This window comes from Notamacropus eugenii, chromosome 3, assembly GCF_028372415.1.
Source record: "Notamacropus eugenii isolate mMacEug1 chromosome 3, mMacEug1.pri_v2, whole genome shotgun sequence".
NCBI lineage: Eukaryota > Metazoa > Chordata > Mammalia > Diprotodontia > Macropodidae > Notamacropus > Notamacropus eugenii.
In genome coordinates this window covers 70,673,859-70,693,579 of record NC_092874.1, presented here as the reverse complement: position 1 = coordinate 70,693,579, position 19,721 = coordinate 70,673,859, and the positions used below count along the sequence as shown (strand labels likewise).

The following is a 19,721-nucleotide window of genomic DNA, read 5'->3' as shown; positions in this document are numbered from 1 at the left end:
CAGTGAATTTTCCAAGTGTTGTATGGGACTTATGAGACTTGCTTTCTGTCCCATTTGTTGGGCATTTGCCCTGTCCTGCCTTGTATTTGTAACTATTTTCTTATTTCCCCAGGTAAATAAAATGTGAGTTCTGGAGACCATATAAAGTTTTTACCCTGATCCTATGCTTCTCTGCCTTCCACTTCCATAGTGACTAAAACAGTGGCCAACTTGTTTTTTTTATGGATGAGAAAACTAAGGGAGACTCAGAGAGACTGAGTGGAATATTAGACGTCACACAGGTAATTGGTAGCAGAACCTGAAACCTAGTTCAACTCCTCTTTTTGAATGTGAGATATCAGAGTAGAAATGTGATCACACTGGTTAAGTGACAAAAAGGGAACTCTGGTTCTCCTAGGTCTTGCTGACAAGCATTCAGATTATTTAGTATTTTTTTTTTTATCATTTTGCTTGTCTTTAGGTACAATGGCTAATGAAGGAAAAAGGGCTAAGTGGAGGGAAATGGGCAACGAAAGAGCCCCAATAATTCATAAAATAAACAATTTACCCTTGGATAATCCAGTGGTGCCAAAATAACAAACATAAGAATTCACATGAGATTCCTGTTTTGAGATATATTTAATTTTTATATCAATAATTCCCAGGGAGATAAAATTACTCCTTCATAGGGTTTTAGTGCTGAAAGTCACCTTAGAAATAATCATAATCTAGTTATCTCCATTTGTGGATGAGGAAACAGATTTTGATCTATTTCTTGTCAAGTTCCTCCATTTTTCTTAGCCTTTCCCTCTGGGACAAAGTAGAGTGGATCAAAACTTTCTTCCACATGAAGGTCCTTCAGAGTCATGAAGACTGCAATGATCCCCTCCCTGAATCTTCTTTTCCCTAAGCTAAATATCTCCATCTCATTCAACTCATCCCCCTATGTATAGTCAACATTTCTTTCACTGTTGTGTTTCACATGAGCTCATAAATGTGGTGACCAGAAATGAGCCCAGAGATTTAGATGTGTTCTGATTAGGACAGAACACAACAATACTATTGTCTTGCTTGTACTGCATACAGTGCACCTCTTAAGAGAGCTCAAGATTGCTCTAAACCTTTTTTTGAAAGTTATACTGAGCTTGTAGTTCATTAAAGTAGTTCATTAAAGCTCCCAGATCTTTTACAAAGGAACTATTGCCTGGCCATGACTTCCTCATCTTGTATTTGTAAAGGGGATTTTTTCAGCCTAAGAATAAGACTCATTCCTATTAAAATTTTTCTTAGAAAAATTGTTCATTCTTCTAGCCTGCCAAAATCATTTTGGATCCTGACTCTGTAATAAATAGGTTAGCTTTTCCTCCCAGTTTTGGGTCATCTTCAAATTTGGTAAGCATGCCTTTTACAATTTCATCTAAGTCATTGGTATAAATGGCACACAATACAGATCCAAGTACAGAGCCCTGGAAACTTCTTTCTGAGCCGATTTCAAGTCATTGATGACTACTCTTGGGTTTGGTCAATATATCTAGTTCTGAATCTAACTAACTGAATGATTATCTAGCTTACATATCTCCATCTTGCTCATAAGAGTAACATGGAAGATTTTACTAATATTTTTTGGAAACAGGTTGTTGCATGTCTGCAGAATCTCCCTGATCAACTAATCTGGTTACTGTCAAAAAAGGAAATGAGATTTATCTGGCATGACCTACTCTTGATAAAGCTACATTCACTCTGAGTGGCCACTCTTTTTCCTTTCCAAACACTTTAAAAATAATATGTACTAGAATCTTTGCCAGAAATTGAAGTCAAGTTCAGTGGCCTATTATTCACATATTCCAACATTTTCCCTTTTGAGGAGAAAACTGAGATATTTGTCCTCCCTCAAGTTATGCAGCCTTTTCTTCTGGACTGTACATGACTCCTTTTTTGAAAGAATGAATCAATGAATGATTTTCTATTCTTTAGAACACAGTTTTGATGGAAACCATGTTCATAAAATCATAAAACTAGGGGGCAACTTGAGCTCATCCCTGCCATGAATTCTCCCTTTATAACACTTCGGTCTTCCACTGTCCCAGTCTTATAAGTAACAAATCTGTTTTAACAAGCCCCTGGAAGTTAAGATTAGCTAGTCTCTGTCAGAAACATCTTCAAATGTCTAAACTGACACTAGCTTATACATACAACATGGGTTTGGCACATGTTCACAATACCTGATATTATTCAACACATGGAAGACCCTAGGGACCCCATTTTGGATATAGTTGTGGTGATATATTATGCAAATATCTTGGAGAGACTAGACAAAAGCTGAAAGGGCTCTTTATTGGCTGGGTACTAAGAAGTTGGGGTACTTTCAGAAAGCACCACTAACTCCAAACCTAGACATTTTCTCTTCTGCTCCTCATTATTGGTTAATCTTTTTGACTCTTCTATTGACTGTTGTCTGATGAGAGACAATGCTGAAAGAAGAAAGATCTTGGGATTTCTTCTCACCGAGGGTGAAACAGAGCCTGGGAATACATGCTTTGATTCTTTGCTAGCCTGAGTGTTTGTTCTTTTATTTTAGGTAAAAGTATTGGAAATTGTGACTTTGTAAGGTCTGAAAGATTGGAAGAGAGAACCACCTGAATTCAGGAGTCTATGACTTTAGGAGACTTTGGTCATACCTATTAAGCAGTCAGACAAGCACTGATACCATGATAAACAAGGAGTGACCTCCAGGAGGGATCTTTGGGATTCAGCCCAGCAGTAGTGGAGAAAAGGACTCACTCTACATTGATTCCAAATTTGGACATGAAATTGGAAGGACAAATGTTAGGTAGGGACTGAGTGAAGAATGAGCTCATTCTCTTCAGAGTTTAAGATTTGATTGGGGAAGAGTGTGTCCCCAAGTTCCTAGGGGGAAATGTTTGTACTTTTTAAAATTGCTGTATCTTTGAATTAGATATCCCTTTCTAAAAGCTAACTGATATTAAGTTGTTAAATGGTACTGTGGCACCGGTCACTGTCATCTAACTGTGGGAGGAATGAATCTAGTGGGAATGTGAACTGATAGCAGGAAAGAAGAGATTACCCAAACCCCTCAAAGTACCCCAAAAACCCTGAGAGGGGAGCTGTAGCCTGCCTGGCTCTGTGGTAGTGAGATCAGAGTATACTGATTGCATTTGTATCACATATCACAGTTAGCAGAAATGGAAAATCAAAGTCACATAGGTAGTCAGCATGAGAGCCAGGATTTGAACCCAGGAGTCTCCTATGCCAGGTCTGCTCCTTTATGTTCTTCTTGCTGCAATTGCATTGCCAATTTCCATTTTATAGTCTAATATTGCCCTTCTTGGAGGTACAACCAAACACTTCTAGCATGTGACAGAGCTCTTAGTTGTGTGTCCACGTAACCACAAATTCGGAAACCTCTCAATGCAGTTTGTGGGCTGAGGAATCTCAAATGGAATTTTGAAATGATGCTATGTTTTCTCCAGCTCAGTTGTTTATGGCTGCAAAGAGATCCAATATTTGTCAGAGTAAATGTCCAGCCTCCTTCATGGAGGTTAAGACATGCTTAAGTTGGCTTTTAAATTATCCAGATCCCCTTTGACCTGAATAAGTAGTTTTGAGGACATGTAGCTTTGGTGGGGAGGGTTCAGAAGGATTTTTGGCTTATCATCAATTTGACAGTCCTCACAAAGGAAGAGAACTAGTTCTTGGTACCCTAGTAGAAAAACACATAGATGACTATGCTTGAAAGACTACCCTCAAAGGGAAAAAAGCTCTAGCATCTTAGGTGAATTGTTCCCTTAAGAATTAAAACACTGTAAATGGTAAACAGAGAAAGTGAGACAGACCCAAGCACAATACTTTGGGAAGAGAGCTGGTCAAAGAGATTGAACAGATAGCATTTCAAGTTCCAATGAAACAATTACTAATGTCAGAGCAAAGTGTGCTGCTCTATGTCATTGTGGCATCTTAAGAAAAAAGAAATATTCACAAATATTTATTTTTCAATTTGAATCCTTTTCATAAATCCAATATTTTTTTTGTTAAGGTACTTAAGGGAATATAATGAAAACAATCTGCCACAAAAAGGAAAAGAGAGTTGCTGGACCAGCGACAACAACATGGTGTATATCCATTGCCCCCTCCTGTTCCAGAGGAGTTCAGAAGGCTGCACAAAACTCTTTTCTCGAGGCTGCTTCATCTATCATAAAGAGGCAGAACATGTGGTCCAGGCTGTATGTGTTGCTTTACAGATGTGCAACAGCTGCTGAAAATGCGTAAGATAAGAAGCAAAGGAAGAGAATGGTTAGCCCATGTAAATTTAAAAGAAGAAATAAGAAGAGCAGAGGTTACTAGCACTTGAAGTTGGTGGAGAGCCAGTGTACCAAATCACTTGGGCATTTATTTGTCTGATGGATCTTGGTTTTCCATTTCATTTGACAGATACTGCCTCATGTGGCACCAAATCTGCTTATACCTTGATAAAGGAGGAGATGGGAAGGCAGAATATGGCTGCCCTCAATTAAATCAAGTCAGTAGGTCCCCAGAAAACGCCCTTTCCAAATCTTGAAAGAACTTGTAGATGTAATCATTGAGTCACTGTGGATGATCTTTGAAAGATTTTGGAGAATGAAAAAGGTGCCCCAAAACAGGAAATGCGCAACTAACCTGATTTTTCAAAAAATGAAAAGAAAGTAGATACTTCCATCTATAAGCTAGTGAGCTTGCTTTAAAATCCTTATCAAATTAATAAAAGCACTACTACATTGTTCATAATTGTACAGGGACTCAGGATATATTCAGGGATTCATCAAGGCAAGTTGTTACATCTGAAGTTCTCAAACATACCCCTAAGGTGATGGAAATGATGTGTCAGATAATCACATTATCAGACATATAACCTGGACTATACCTGAATTGCCTCATCACTTCAGAATTGACTCCATGGTAAATTGGCTCCTTACTCCAAGAGGTATCAAGCACAAGGGAAATATGGACTCATTGAGTTTGATCCCATCAATCACCCCATAGAGAAGGGCATAGTGAAGAATAACCCACATAAAAGAATTCCCCTGGGAGACCCAGAGTATAGAACTGTCCCCTTTCTGAGATCTGGTGTCTTACATGGTTTGATCCTCTCTTTGCTGATAGCCAATTTCCCAGAAGCAATCAAAAGTCAAGAGCAACCTTAATATCCACCAAGAGTAACCAGGTTCCTCATCCTGAAATGTCCCAGCTAAACGGCACATCAGCAGTAGTGGTACAATTTCTGTTTACCCTTCCCTGAGTTTCACTCATTCCCAAGCTGCTGTACTAACACAATGCTAGAATAACCTTATTTCCATTTAGATAGGTTGACAAAGTAGATGGAAAGCCATTAACAGAAAATATTTTGACTTCAGGAAGACATTTGACAGCATTTCTCAAAATATTCTTGAAGACAAGATGGAAATATATGGGCAGCATAATAATGCAGTTTGGTGGATTCAATCTAATGATGAGACACATTGATTGATGGATTGAAGTCACTTTGAAAAGGGGTGTCTGGTGGAATATTCTTGGCTCTGGTCAACACTTTCATCAGTGACTTGGAAAAAACTATAGAAGACATGCTTCTAAAATTTGTGGATGATGCAAAACTGAAAGGAACGGCTGACATGTTGGCTGACAATATCAGAAGTCAGAAAATAAATGGCAGGCTATAATGCTGGGTTGAATCCACAAGATGGCCTTTAATAGGGATAAATGGAAAGTCCTGCACTTATTTAAAGAAAAATCAAATTGACTTCATGTGTATAAGATGGGGAAGATATGGCTGGTTATTACTCCACAGCCATCTTCTACCCAAGCAACTTGCTGCAGGAAATATCCTGAGAAGTTCAACCCCCTTTTAAATTCTGGAACTACAATCAAATCAGTTCTGCCATTGCTCCTGGAAAGCATATGTCATTCTAGTTTCATTTGCCATGCAAAACAAAATACCTGTCCTTGAACACTTCTCCCCTGTATGTGTTGTCTCTTTGAGTACAGAAGTCATTTCAATTTTGCCTTTGTACGCTCAGGGTTTAATGCACATTAATTAATTAATTAATGTGAATAGGGTCTGGGAGATTTAGTTGATTGTATGACACAACAATGAGATGAAATGCAAAAAAGTTAAATTGATCTTGGGCTGTATTAATAGAAATTGAGTGTCCAGAACCATAGATGAGTTAGCTCTGCTGTTCTTTTCCCTTGTCAGACCACATCTGGACTATTGCATTCCATATTTTTTTTAAAGGAATAACTTTTGCAATCTGGAGAGTGTCCAAAGGAGGGTGAGTAGAATGGTGAGTGGCCCTACCCCTTGCCCTTGCAGAACTGGAAGAAGAAACTGGATATGTTTAGCTTGGAAAAGAGAAAATATAGGGAATGCAGATAGGAGAGCTGTCTTCAAGTATCTGAAAGGCCATCATGTGGAAGAGGAATTCTATTTGTTTTACTTGGCCCCAGAAAGCAGAATTAGCAGAGATGGGCAGAAAGCACAGAGAAGCTGATTTTGGCTTGACATAAGGAATGACTTTCTAACAATCCAAGCCATCCCTAAGAAGAACAAGGTACTTGTAGACATAGCCGGCTCACGGTCACTGGCAGAGGGGAATGAGAGAGTGGAAGACTTCTTATTAAGAAGTGTATAAAGGAGATTCCTACTCAGGTTTGGGTTTCGATGGAGTCTCTCAGAGATCCCATCCAGCTCTGCTTGACCAAGAGGAGGAAAGAGCTATTCATTGCATCAGCTATTTTTTGTTATATCATCAGATTTCTTGCATGATAACTCTTAGAGACATCCTGTTGATTGACCTGATTGGAACTTAAGATTTTTACTGGGCCCTCCCCAATTCCCCTGTCATCACACGTTTCCCTAACTTCAACCAGTTGTTTCAAATACCTGTCATTGTAACTAGAGGGATTGCACAGAATGTGAATGAATTATCTGAGCTCATTACCACTATGAAAACAATTAAAAGTGTGTATTATTTGCCTGCCACCAAACAAGAAAAAGGAAGCCATATCATATCAGCCTCTGAGAGAGGAAGTATGGTACAATGTGCTGCATTCTAGGCTGGGAATCCAGAAAACCTGAGCTCAAATGTATTTCTATTATATTTTATTTCTGTGACCATAAACAGGTTTCCCCAAGCCTCAGTTTCTATATCTGTAAATTGGGTGTAATAATAACTACAATACCTATTTCACTGGGTTCTTATGAGGCTCGAAAGAGACAACATATGCTGAATGCTATGTAAATGTCAGATATGAATTGAGTTATTATTATTAGTCATTTAATGGTAGGAATGTAGTGATGTAGTAAGTAATGATGAATTATGCTTCTCCGGGCCAGCCTAGTACTCTTTGGCAGTTTGTCCTTAAAACTGCAGGAAAGAATCAGTCTTATGCATTCTTAAAGGATCTATTCACTTGAAAATGATTTCTTTAAAACTGTGATTCTCAAAGAAAAGAAAATCTCTGGATATTGAATGATATTGGTTTCTATGATCCTAATAGTATAGTAGTTTGAAATATGATTCAGGATTAACTGTAAGGTCATAGGATTGCCAAATATTAGAACAAGAAGGGATCTTACAAGATAGGATGTCAGAGCTGAAGGAAAGTTAATTTCATCCTGGTCATTTTGTCATTTTCAGTCGTGATCAACTCTTTGTGACTCCATTAGGAGTTTTCTGGGCAGAGATATTGGAGTGGTTTGCCATTTCCTTTTCTATCTCCTTTTACAGATGAGGAAACTTAGGCAAATAGAGTGAAATGACCTACCTAGGGTCACACAGCTAGTAAATGTCTGAGGCCAGATTTGAACTCACAACGATGAGTCTTCCTTTGACTTCAGGCCTGGCACTCTGATCACTGCAATACCCAGCTGCCCATGATAAGGATACAAGGACAAAAAAACTACCTTCAAAGAGTTTACCAGAAGAAACAAATAGATTAATAACAACTCTGACTTCTATAGCACAATGTAGTTAGCAAAATGTTTTCCTTCTACTAACCTTGGGAGATAGGTATTGGTGGTCCCGTTTTCCATTTGAGGTAAATGAAGTTTAGAGATGGATCATTGATGTAGAATCAGTAAAAATCTTAGAGATCAATTAGTCCAATGCTTTCATTTTTACAAATGAGGAAATTAGCATCCAAGAGATAAAGAATTTGCCCAAGGTCACTCAGATAATGCCAGTAGAGACCAAATTTGAATCCAGGTCCACCATTCTTCCCATTGTGCCATGCTTTTAGGAGAACAAACTATGAGTTCCCTCTGTGTCTTCTGATCCCAAATCCAGGCCTCTTTTTCCTACAATAGTATTTACCCCTTCACTCTGGAGCTCATAGACTGGACAAGTCCCCACCTACCTAGCACAGAGTAGATGTAATAACTAAATAGTAATTGTTTCTCTTTTACCCAGAAACCCTGAGGGTCTTCCCCTCCCCATTTGATTTTTTCTGTTTTGATTAAAGGGGCCATCCCTTGAGTAACTTAAAGAAGCCTATTCATTGAATGGATGTAACTCGCTCAAAGTGAGATTGTGATAAGAGCTTAGACTGAAAGGGCCAAGGTCTCCCATTGCATCCTGGGCCATCTCCAGCTGCCCTGATGAATACCTGGCCACTGCAACCAGATGGTTCAGGAGGAGAAAGTGAGGTTACTGATCTTGCACAACTCTCTCTCTCACTCAAATCAAAGTCAGCTGCAAGTCATGTCATCATCTTGATGTCATGGTCCTCTTTGAGAATGAAGGACAAACACAATTTACCCCTTTTAAGTCATACCCTATATCTAATGCTTTGACAAGTTTTATAAATTCCTCCTTCCCAACATATCTCACTTAACATCTCATCTTCCATCGTCTCCTCTTCACTCAGAAAGCCACCCCCCCATTTGAGTCCTTATCACTTCTCTCCTGAATTAAAACAATAGCCTTCCAATCTATCTCCCAACGTTCAGCCTCTCCCTTTGCCAATCCATCCCCCACACATCTACCAAATTAATATTCTTAAAACATAAATCAGACTACATCATTTCATATTTGAGAAGTGCAAGTGGCTCTTTATTACCTCTAGGACAAAATATAAGAAAACTCCTCTGTCTGGTATTTTAAAGGCCTTCATAAACTGACTCCAGTCTACATTTCCAGGCAAATTTCATTTTATTCTCCCCATGCAATCTATGTTTCTGCCAAACTCCCTGTATACGACATTCTGTCTCCTATTTCCATATTGTTCCCATGTCCAGAAAGATCTTCCTTCTCACCCTTTCTTCTTAGAATCCCTAACTTTCTTTACAGCTCAGCTCAGGTGATAACTTTTATACTGTCCCTCACTTGCTGGTCCTTGCCTCTTGACATGTGGGAAATGACTGTTTACTTTGTGTGCATACCCATAGTCAAATGTAAGTAATTGGAGGGCAGGGATCATTTTGTTTTCGTCTCGCTTCCCCAGCTTCTCACCCAAGGCCCAGCTCAGTAGACCTTTAGTAAATGTTTATTGAATTGAATTTTATGCTTTGAATTAAAATTGAATTTTATGCTTTGAATTAAAATTCAAAATAATTTGATATGGTTCTTTAAGATTCTCAACAACCTTGTGGTTCATTGTTCTTTCAATCCTCATCTGAGTAAACTCGAAGGCTGCTTGTGGGGGATGTTGTCAGTGGAATTCATGATTTCAGTAGGATTGGGACTAGGTGACCTCTGGGCATTCTTCCAACTCTAAGACTCTATGATATACCAGTAGAGATGGATGACTTCTCATGTTTCCCAGTAAAATCAAATTCTTCCTTTGGCAAAAAGCAAACGTCCCTGCCAGGGCATTCGCTATGGATGGGGGTGGGTGGGTAGGAGGAGTGGGGATTGTGATATTGTGCCAGTTACAAAGCTGCATGTATTAAAAGCCTCAAACTTTGGTTCTGCTTTCCTGATCAAATCCTCCAATCGAAAAGAAACACACTAGGGAGGTGGAGGGATTAATGAGCCCATGAATTGTATACATCTGTAGTACTTGGAGTCTACAAACAGTTGAAATGAAATGGAGTTCTACTTAAGCCCTTCTTGTTACAGATCACAGCTTTAACAACAAACCCTTGAATCGTTAGTAGGAAATACAGCTTTTTGACAACTCCTCTGCGTCTCACATCTGACTTTTCTTCTGTCTATTCATCTAATGTTCAGCTGGTTTCTATTCTAGGCTATAACACAACCAGCTCACATCTGGTGCTGATGTTGCATGGATATTGATCCAGACTAGATGAACTGGTTCTCTAGAAAACCTTTGATTCCACAACACAAAAGGAAAGCCTCTAGGATCAGGAACTAGTACCAACACTTGGTACTTGGTACTAAGTGGTGACCAAGAGAATCTTTGTTGAGAAAGGAATAATGTCAATTCCTTGGAATAATTTTTAGTGAAAAAGAAATATTGAGTTACCATTAGGACCACAGTTTCTGGGTGGTTGGTTTTCACTTTGGCAATCAGGACTCAAAGGGGAAAACACTATGGATTTAATAGTTTCCAGATGTTCTCCTGGTCCCAGATGAAAACCTTGTCATCATTTACGGTTAATATTTTTGTCAGCGGCAGAGTTTTGTTGTAATACCCCCATCTTAGTTACAGTGACTATTAGTCATCAGAGAAACACCATATAAGAACTTAATCCTGGGGTCACTTGCAGTGTTCCATCTCAGCTCATTTAATTAATAACTGTTTAGTGGTGTGGCCTTCAGAGCTCTCCTATTTGTATAATAAATGTACATTGTGACTTTCTCTCTGATGAAAACCATTCATTGGAGTCATTTATAAAATGTTATGCCCTACAATAACAATGACTGACTTTACAGAAATCTTTTGATGGAATGGAAACAAGGCTATTTGTACCAATAACAGGTGGCAGCCATCTTGGATGATGGGAAAGAGCCAAAAAAGACACATTTTGCAAATCAAAAATGGCCTTTCCCATTGCAGGATTTAGGTCAGATGCTTCACACCCTCCAGAGAACATTTAAACAAGTCCTTGCATAGAAGACTTCTTTGGAGAATCTGCGAAAAGGAAAATCTTGGTCATTGGTGCAATACAATTATAGCCATCTGTTCTCCCTGAAAAGGGGACAAAAAGTTGAAAAAAGGCAGAGGTGGCTGTGGGATACAGTTTAGTAGTTATGGTGGGCGGATAGTTTAATAATGATGAGCATGATTGCAGCTGGGCCTCATTTTTCCCACGGGTGGAATAAGAAGACCCCAAGAGGTCTCTCTTGTAAAAGTCACCTTTAAGAGTGTCTATTTCTGTGTCCCTTCTGGGACCACAATTAACGGCTACAAATTGCCCTGGATGGTTACAATGAATGTCACCACTGTTAATCTTGGAGCAGAGTTGGAAGAAATAATCTGCTTGAGAAAAGAGCTTTAAATAGGCTGTGGTTAGGTATTGATATGTAAATTTCTTGAACTATGTAAATTGTTACCAAGTCATATCCAAGTTTAAACTGACATTTTAAAAAAGTGTCATGTAAATGCTCATATTCATCGGTAGAAGGGAAAAATTTTCTAAACTTCACGAATGGGGAAATGTTTAAGTGACTCTGTGGGTAGAGCCTGGAGTCAGGAAGACCTGAGTTCAAATCCAACTTCAAATGCTTCCAGTTGTGTGACTCTGGGCAAGTCACTTAACCTCTGTCTGCCTCAATTTCTTCAACTGTAAAATAGGGATAATTATACCACTGATCCTCCCTCCTTCCAAGAGTTGTTGTGCGGATCAAATCAAATGAAATGAAATGGTACATGGTATAAATAAATGCTATTATTATTACTGTTGTTATTAATAACTGTAAGTTATTGGGTAGGACCAAACATCTTTATATCACTTGTTTACTGATTGATTTTGTGAGCACAGGGAAATAATGGAATTTTTCTGCATTGTTACTTTTCTTGTTAGTTAGTTGGTGGTTGTCCTTCGTTCTCAAAGAGTACCAAAATGATATCACCATAATAAAGTGAAATTTCAATGTGTAAAACTGTGGGTAATCAGACCAAAATGAGCTCAGAATGCTCTACCACAGATTGGGCACAGATAATCCCATGTGAACATTTGGGGTGGTTACTCCAAATTTGTGCATCCTTTGTGCTGTTTCAATCCTGCTTTGCTCGTAGAGCACAGCACCCTTTCTGATATGGGGATGCCATGCTGAGCAGTCCTGTGCCAGCGTCTCCCATGTTGCATAGTCAAATCCAAAGTTCTTGAGGGAGACCTTGAGAGTGTCCTTGTATCACTTCTTCTGACCACCATATGATCGCTGGCCCCATGTGAGTTCTCCATAAAATAGTCTTTTTTGGCAAGCATACATTTTGCATTTCAACAATATGGCCAGCCCATCAGAGTTGCACTCTCTGAAGCATAGTATGAATGCTTGGCAGTTTAGTTCAAGCAAGGACCTTAGTGTCTTGTACCTTATCCTGCCAGGTGATCTTCCAAATCTTCCTAAGGCAGTTCAAATGGAAGCTATTCATTTTTTGGGTGTGGCGCTGGTAGACTGTCCATGTTTTGCAGGCATACAACAATGAGGTCAGCACAACAGTTTTGTAGTTTAAAAAAACAAGAACTCCACAGGATTTACCAGCAGGATAGTTCATTCTTCTCTAAGAAGGCAACATTTAATTCCACCAAAAGTAAAGCACAAGCAAAGCTTAAAGAGATGCAGAATTCCTGGTTCAGTAAGAAGGCAGATGAATTTCAGTTTTATGCTGATAGTAACAATCCAAAGTGCTTTTATGATTCCCTGAAAGCTATTTATGGGCCAAAAACCTATGGTGCATCACAACTACTCAGTGCTGATGGAGTCACATTGATTAGTGATAAGGACATGGTCCTAGAGAGATAGGCTGAACACTTCCACAGTGTTCTCAACAGACTATCATCAATCAATGCTGAGGCCACTGACCGCTTATCTCAGGTTAAAGTCAATCCTTCCTTAGTTAAACTTCCAACTGAAGAAGTTTTGATTGTCATTAGGCCCCTTTCATGTGGCATTCTATTCCACCTGAGATTTACAAGGTAGGGGGACCCTTGCTCATACAGAAGCTGACTGAAATAATCCAGGTTATATGGCAAAAGGAGGTTATTTCCCAGGAGTTCAAGGATGCCTCCATTGTCCATCTCTATAAAGGTAAAGGAAATAGATGGTCCTGTGACAATCACAGGGGGTTCTCTCTCTTAGTCATTGCTGGTAAGATTCTTGCTAGAGTCCTCCTTAATAGGCTGATCCTTCACCTGGAAGATGGTCATATACCTGAGAGCCAGTGTGGCTTCAGAAAGGTCTGAGGAACAGTTAATATGGTATTTGCCACCCAACAACTCCAGGAGAAATGCCAGGAGCAGAACTTTCCATGTACATACAGGTGTATATGTGCATAAATGTGTGTATATATGTATATCTTTGTGTACATACATGTATACATATGTACACACAATATACACAGGGAAAAGAAATAATTCGATGCATCACCAGGTCTTGTCTTTGATACCCTTCTGGGAAGCCCAGGTAATAAAATCTTGCATTGACATAGCACATTAAGGTTTATTAAGTACTAACCCTGTGAGTTGGGTGCCATGACTTTCCCCATTTTACAGATGAGAGAACTGAAGCTCAGAGATTAAATGATTTTTCCAAGGTCAGACAACTGATAAGTGTTTGAGATGGGATACATATGCAGATCTTCCTGACTCAGCATCCAGCCCTCTTATTTACTTATCCAGCACTCTGTCTTCCAGTAGTAGAATTTATCCTGGAGTTGGAGTCAGGAGAAACCTGGGTTCAAATTTTACCCTTACCATTTGCTAGTTATAGGAGCTTTGCATGTCAATTTCATTATCTGTAAAATGGGAATTATGATACCTACCTTACCAACTTGGGAAGTAATTGCTTTGTAAACCTTGAGTCATTATACAAATGAGAATTACTGTTAATAGCAGATTAAAAGGGTGAAAATTTTTCATAGACAGTTTCTCAGCTAAAGGTCTCATCTCTTAAATATAGAGAGAACTTTGTAAAATTTATAAGGACAGGAGTCATTCCTCAGTTGATACATGGTCAAAAGATAGGAATAGGCAGTTTTTTGATGAAGAAATCAAAACTATATATAGTCAAATGACAAAATGCTCGTCATCGATTAGATAAATGTAAGTCTAAACAGTTTTGAGATATCTGCTCATACTTACCAGATTGGCTGAAATAACAGAAGAGGAAAATGACAAATGATGGAAAGGATATGGAAAAATTGGAACACTAACACACCATTGGTGAAACTGTGAACTGATAGAATCACTTAGGAAAGCAACCTGGAATTACACCCAAAGAGTTACAAAACTGTGTATATTCTTTGACCCAGCAATACTGCTTTTAGATCTATTTTGTAAGATTATTAAGGAAAAAAGAAAAGAATTTCTATGTTCTAAAATATTTATAACAGCTTTCTTTAAGAACTAGAAAATGAGAGGATGCTCATCAATCGGGGAATGGCTGACCAAGTTGTGGCATATGATTGTGATGGAATACAATTGTGCTATATGAAATGACAAGTTGGTTGATTTTAGAAAATATGGAAAGGCTTGCATGAAATAATGAAGAGTGACATGAGGAGAACCAAGAGAACTCTGCATATAATGACAGCAATATTGTTTGAAGAACAACTGTGAATGACTAAGTTACTTTGAATATTATAAATACTCAAATCAACTTCAAAGGACTCATGAGGGAAGATGCTATCCACCTCCAGAGAAATAAGTGATAAATAGAGATATGCTTTGTATGGTTTAAGTGTGTGCATGTGTGTGTGTGTGTGTGTGTGTGTGTGTGTGTGTGTGTGTGTGTGTGTTTGAAAAGGTGGACTTTGGGGACTACCCCAAAGTGCAGGGTGAGGAGGGAGGGAAATAGTTTGGAATTTAAAATGTAACAAATAAAAGAAAAAGAAAATCACTGGACTATAAATCTCAGCCTGGAATTAAAGTCTCAAAATGAAATCTGGCTCCAATTAACCTGTCTTGTCTTATTTTACACTTCTCACCCTCATGCATTTTCTGTTCAGCTAATTTGACTACTAATTACTCAATTAGTCAGTCAAAAAGCATAAGTCATATACTATAAACTAGGCACTACCCCCAGTCTCAGCTTACATTGTTAACTTTACACATTTATACTGGATATGGCCTATTTCTGGAAAGAACTCCTCTCATACTGGTACCATTTGACATCCTTTCCTTGCTTCCTGGTCCAGCTTAGGTTCCCCTTTGCCTTCCTTGACTTTCCTCAGCTAAAGCTGAGTTCTCTCTCCTCAGATTACTCTACTGAAGTTTGGGAGGGGATCCTCTTTGCCCCATTCCATCTTTGCATAATTGATTCCTATTTGTGCATAGGTCTGGTGTTCTCTGTTAGATTAGAAGCTACTTAAAGTTAGGGGCTTGCGTACCCAGAATCTAGCACAGTGACTTTTGCATGATTTCAGTGAATATATTCAATACTGTAATGCAACCATGGTCTAATTGATATGGGTACTTGCTGTAATGGTTCAGGTCTCAAACCATCTATACTTTCTCATCCTACATAATTCTTGTTTATCATGATATCATGAGGCAGTTCTGGGTGGTACAGTGGATAAAGTGCTGGGTCCGAGTCAAGATGACCTGAGTTGAAATGTAACCTATGATACTTCCTAGCTATGTGACCCTGGGCAAGTCATATTACCTTGTTTGCCTCAGTTTTTCACCTGTAAAATGAGCTGGAGAAGGAAATGGCAAACCACCTCAGTATCTTTGCTGAGAAAAGACTTGGCTTCATTAAAATGGGGTCATGAAGAGTTGGACAACATGGCAGTGACTCAACAACAATACAGAAGCATCAAATATGCAAACTCTGGAGTGCAGTCCAAACCATTAAAATTTCATTGAGAAATCTTTAATGAAATAAATTAAAATGTGATAGAACAGATACATGATTTTCTGAGTCAATACATAGGCAACAGAGATCCTTATGCTTAGTTTCTATTTGAGTTTGACACAATGCCCTAGCTAGACAATTGTCCCAGGTCCAAAACTGAGTAAGAAGTAGAAAGTGGACTGAATTATATTTGGGAAATTACGCAGAGCTTTTAAGGAAGCCAAGTTGCTCCCTCACATAAAATTCCATTTGTTTTTCTCTTTTTAAAACCAATTTTCTTCCAGTAATGCTATATGGTTGCAAATCCTCTAGCATCCCTACCCCTTAAGAATCAAAATGAAGATGGGGTGGGCAGGAACTAAAAAGCCCGGAGACTGAAAGGAGCAAGTTAAATCCCTTTTCCATATAAAAACCCTTTACATATTTGAACATAGCTATCTGGTCCCCTTCTATCGGTACTCAGACATATGATCTTGAGATCCTTTTTTGGACTCTTTCCAACTTATCAATGTCTTTCCTAAAACATGGCACCCAGAACATCCCTCATACTGTAGATATGGTCTGACCACAGCAGAATACAATGCAATTCTCACCTCCTTAGTCCTGGCCACTGGGCCTCTCTTGGTACTACCTAAGTTCCTATAAGATTTTTTTGGCTGCCACATTAGTTTCTCAGTTGAGCTTTCAATCCACTGAAACCCCCTGATCTTTTTCAGACAAATTACTGTTTATTTACACTTTCCCTATATTACATCTATGAGGCTGAATTAAATAACAAAACCAAAACTCAAGTATGATATTTTCCTCAGACTTCCATGTATCATTCTTATCTTGTCAAGACTCAAGGCATGGTTAGGGCTGGCCAACTCTGCATGAACTCTAGGATTCTCTTTCCTCTCACAGACTCATACTGCCTATTCCAGATACTTACTCACCCTTTTTTCTTGCTTTCAAGTTTTTCAAAACTCCTTGAATACACACAGGGCCAAATTTTTACTACTGTCCTTCTAATAGCTACATAGATATCTTCATACTTCTGATTTTTTTTTAATAACTGGATCTATGCAAGGAATTTCCAGTTAGGAAGCTCCTTCTACCAATAAAAAGCAATGACTGCCTTGCCACATATTACCTCAAGGCAAGGTTCTCAATCTCGGTCCATAAACTTGTGTTCAAAACCATTTTAATAACTGTAATTCAACATAATTTGTTTCCTTGGTAATCCGATGTATTTTATTTTATCCATTTAAAAATATGATTCTGAGAAGGGTTCTATAGGTTCCATCAGATTATCACCCAAATGGTGAAGAAACTTTGCCTTAAAGAGGTGTTTTGGATACTAAAGGGTTAAGTAAGTTGTCCAGGGATGCACAACAGATCTGGTTCAGAGGCAAGGCTGGAAACAGACTGCTTCTAAGGCTGGCTCTTTGGCCATGGGACCATGCTGCCTCCTGAACTCTTAAATCGGCCTGCCAAATTCTGGATAGCTTATATATAAGCTGGCATAACCTCTAAGGCACAGCTGTTCCACATTGCATCTCAATTATAGCTGGACATTGTCACATAGAACTTTTTAGTGAGATGAGATCTGAAGAGATCATCTGTCCACCCCTTCCCCTTCCATTATGATCATTTAGATAGGACAAATGACTGCAGTGGTTAGAGTTATTAATTGGCTGTTAAGGTGGGGAAAACAAAGCAGAAAGAAATGAGTTTCTGCACTTGCCAAACCCGAACCACAGGGAGGTCTAGAAAGATCATTATTTTGTTTGATAAGGGAAATATTTTGGTGCAAGGTACCATAAAGTTTTCCATCATCCTATCCTTCCTTATCTAAGGAGTCACTAGGGATCTGTTAAATATTATCAAGGCTCCTGACATATTTTTATTAAAGGGAGGGTTTGGTGGTCCAAAGATTAATCTTGCAAAGATGGAAAACAATTCCATTGCCGAGTACTTAAGACTGGTAGACTGATTTGACAGATCTGGCTAGCCTCAAAAAGATTTTTCTTTAGTTAATAAGAGAGAAAAATTTAAGGAGATTTTCTTTAACTATTTGGAACTTGGAGATGAGCTCTAGTTGACTGATATTTTAATCTTGTTCTCTGGAATAACTGGAAACATTTTTCTCACTTTTTTGTTGGGTCTCTGCTATATTTGGCTCAAGAGGAGTCGTTTGGATCCAAGGATCTCAAAGGGCTCTTCTGAGATTATATCATCTTGGAGCTAATAGGCTACGGTGTACTGTATTATTGTTCCCATTTTATTGAGACTTAAACTGAACCCCAGAGGGGAGACACTTTCCTATTTAACCCAAATGCAAAGTTCTGATTCAGTGCCTGCTTTCTCATCAACCACCATGACATCTTATTAAGTAGCAAAGTGATCCTTTGTGTTGGAATCAGGTTGAATCAGCTTAAGAGAAACAAATGTCAGTTTTTAGTATTAGCATTTACACCTTAAATATTGGCAAACACTGCAAATCAGTACTTAATTTATCATTTTGTTTGTCTAGACTTAAGCAAATCTTGGCAAAAATGTCCATTGTTGTTCAGTCATGTCCGACTCTTTGTGACTTCATTTGGGGTTTTCTTGGCAAGGATATTGGAATGGTGTACTATTTCCTTCTCGAGCTCATCGATGAGGAAACTGAGCCAAACAGGGTTAAGTTACTTGCCTAGGGTCACATAGCTAAAAAGCATCTGAGGCCAGATTTGAACTCAGGAAGATGAATTTTCCTGACTCCAGGCTCAGAACTTGTCCCCTAAAAAATGTTAATACAAGAAGATTAAACTTTAAAGAATGTCATGTGTACATTTTGTTCTCAGAGAGGTGGTTGTTAAACATTTTCTAGCACACCCCTATAAGACTGACTCATCTCTCCAGATCAGTACAGGACAGTATACTTCAATTTCAACTCCTGGAATGGCTCTATAGAATTACAGAATCATCACATTTTACAGCTAGAAAGGATATTCACTCACTTGACAGCTAAGGAGGGGCAAGCAATGTAATACAGTGAAAATAATACAATTTCATTACTCAGAGAACTCTGGGTTCAAATCATAACTCTTTAGCAAGTTACTTAACTTCCTAGACACCAGTTGGGCTCAATGACCTTCCCAGTTCAAGAGCCATGATATGGACCAAAGGCCAAAGGAAAGAAAACAACATCTCAGCTGTCACATGGCAAATTTGGAGCAGAACCACCAGAGAACTATGGGAAAATCATGTTCTTCTTCTTCTTTTATTATATCTTTTATGACCTTCTTTGAAATGTTTTCCCTGAAGAGAAAACAATCCATAAAACTGAAGATAAGGACTCAATTTCCCTTTAACTTTACTGCTGTAGAATCATTCACTTATCCCCAAGAAGTGCTAATGATAATAACAGCATGCCTTTACAGAACAGTTCTGAGAGGTGGCATTATACATAGAATGCTTTATGTACATCACCCAGTCTTTAAAAACATTATCATAACAACCCTGTGAAATAGGTTCTGTTATTTTTCCCATTCTACAAATTAGGAAACTAATGCAGAGAGAGGTTGTGATTTGTACAGGTTTACATGGGTACTAAGTCAGGATTCACAAGTGAGGTCTTCTTGACTCCAAATTTAGCAATCTACACACTATACTAGTAGAGGTGACATAAAATGAGAGATGATTGTGGAAAGGAGGAAAGAAAGAAAAAAGAAAGGAAGAAGGAAAGGAAGAAGGAAAGAAAGGAGAGAAAAAATAAAGAAGGAAAGAAGAAGGGAATGAAAG

At 38.6% G+C, this 19,721-nt stretch overlaps 1 long non-coding RNA gene across 2 annotated transcripts in view; it reads right to left on the bottom strand.

The window, feature by feature from the left end:
- Positions 1 to 3,959: 3,959 nt before the first annotated feature.
- Positions 3,960 to 19,721, bottom strand: part of LOC140532859 (uncharacterized) — a 107,114-nt gene continuing 91,352 nt past the window's right edge. The window contains exon 5 of one of the 2 annotated variants that reach the window (XR_011976703.1): positions 3,960 to 4,252. This is a non-coding gene — a long non-coding RNA (uncharacterized lncRNA). The remainder of the gene's footprint in view (positions 4,253 to 19,721) is intronic. The other variant, XR_011976702.1, reaches the window with a different exon arrangement.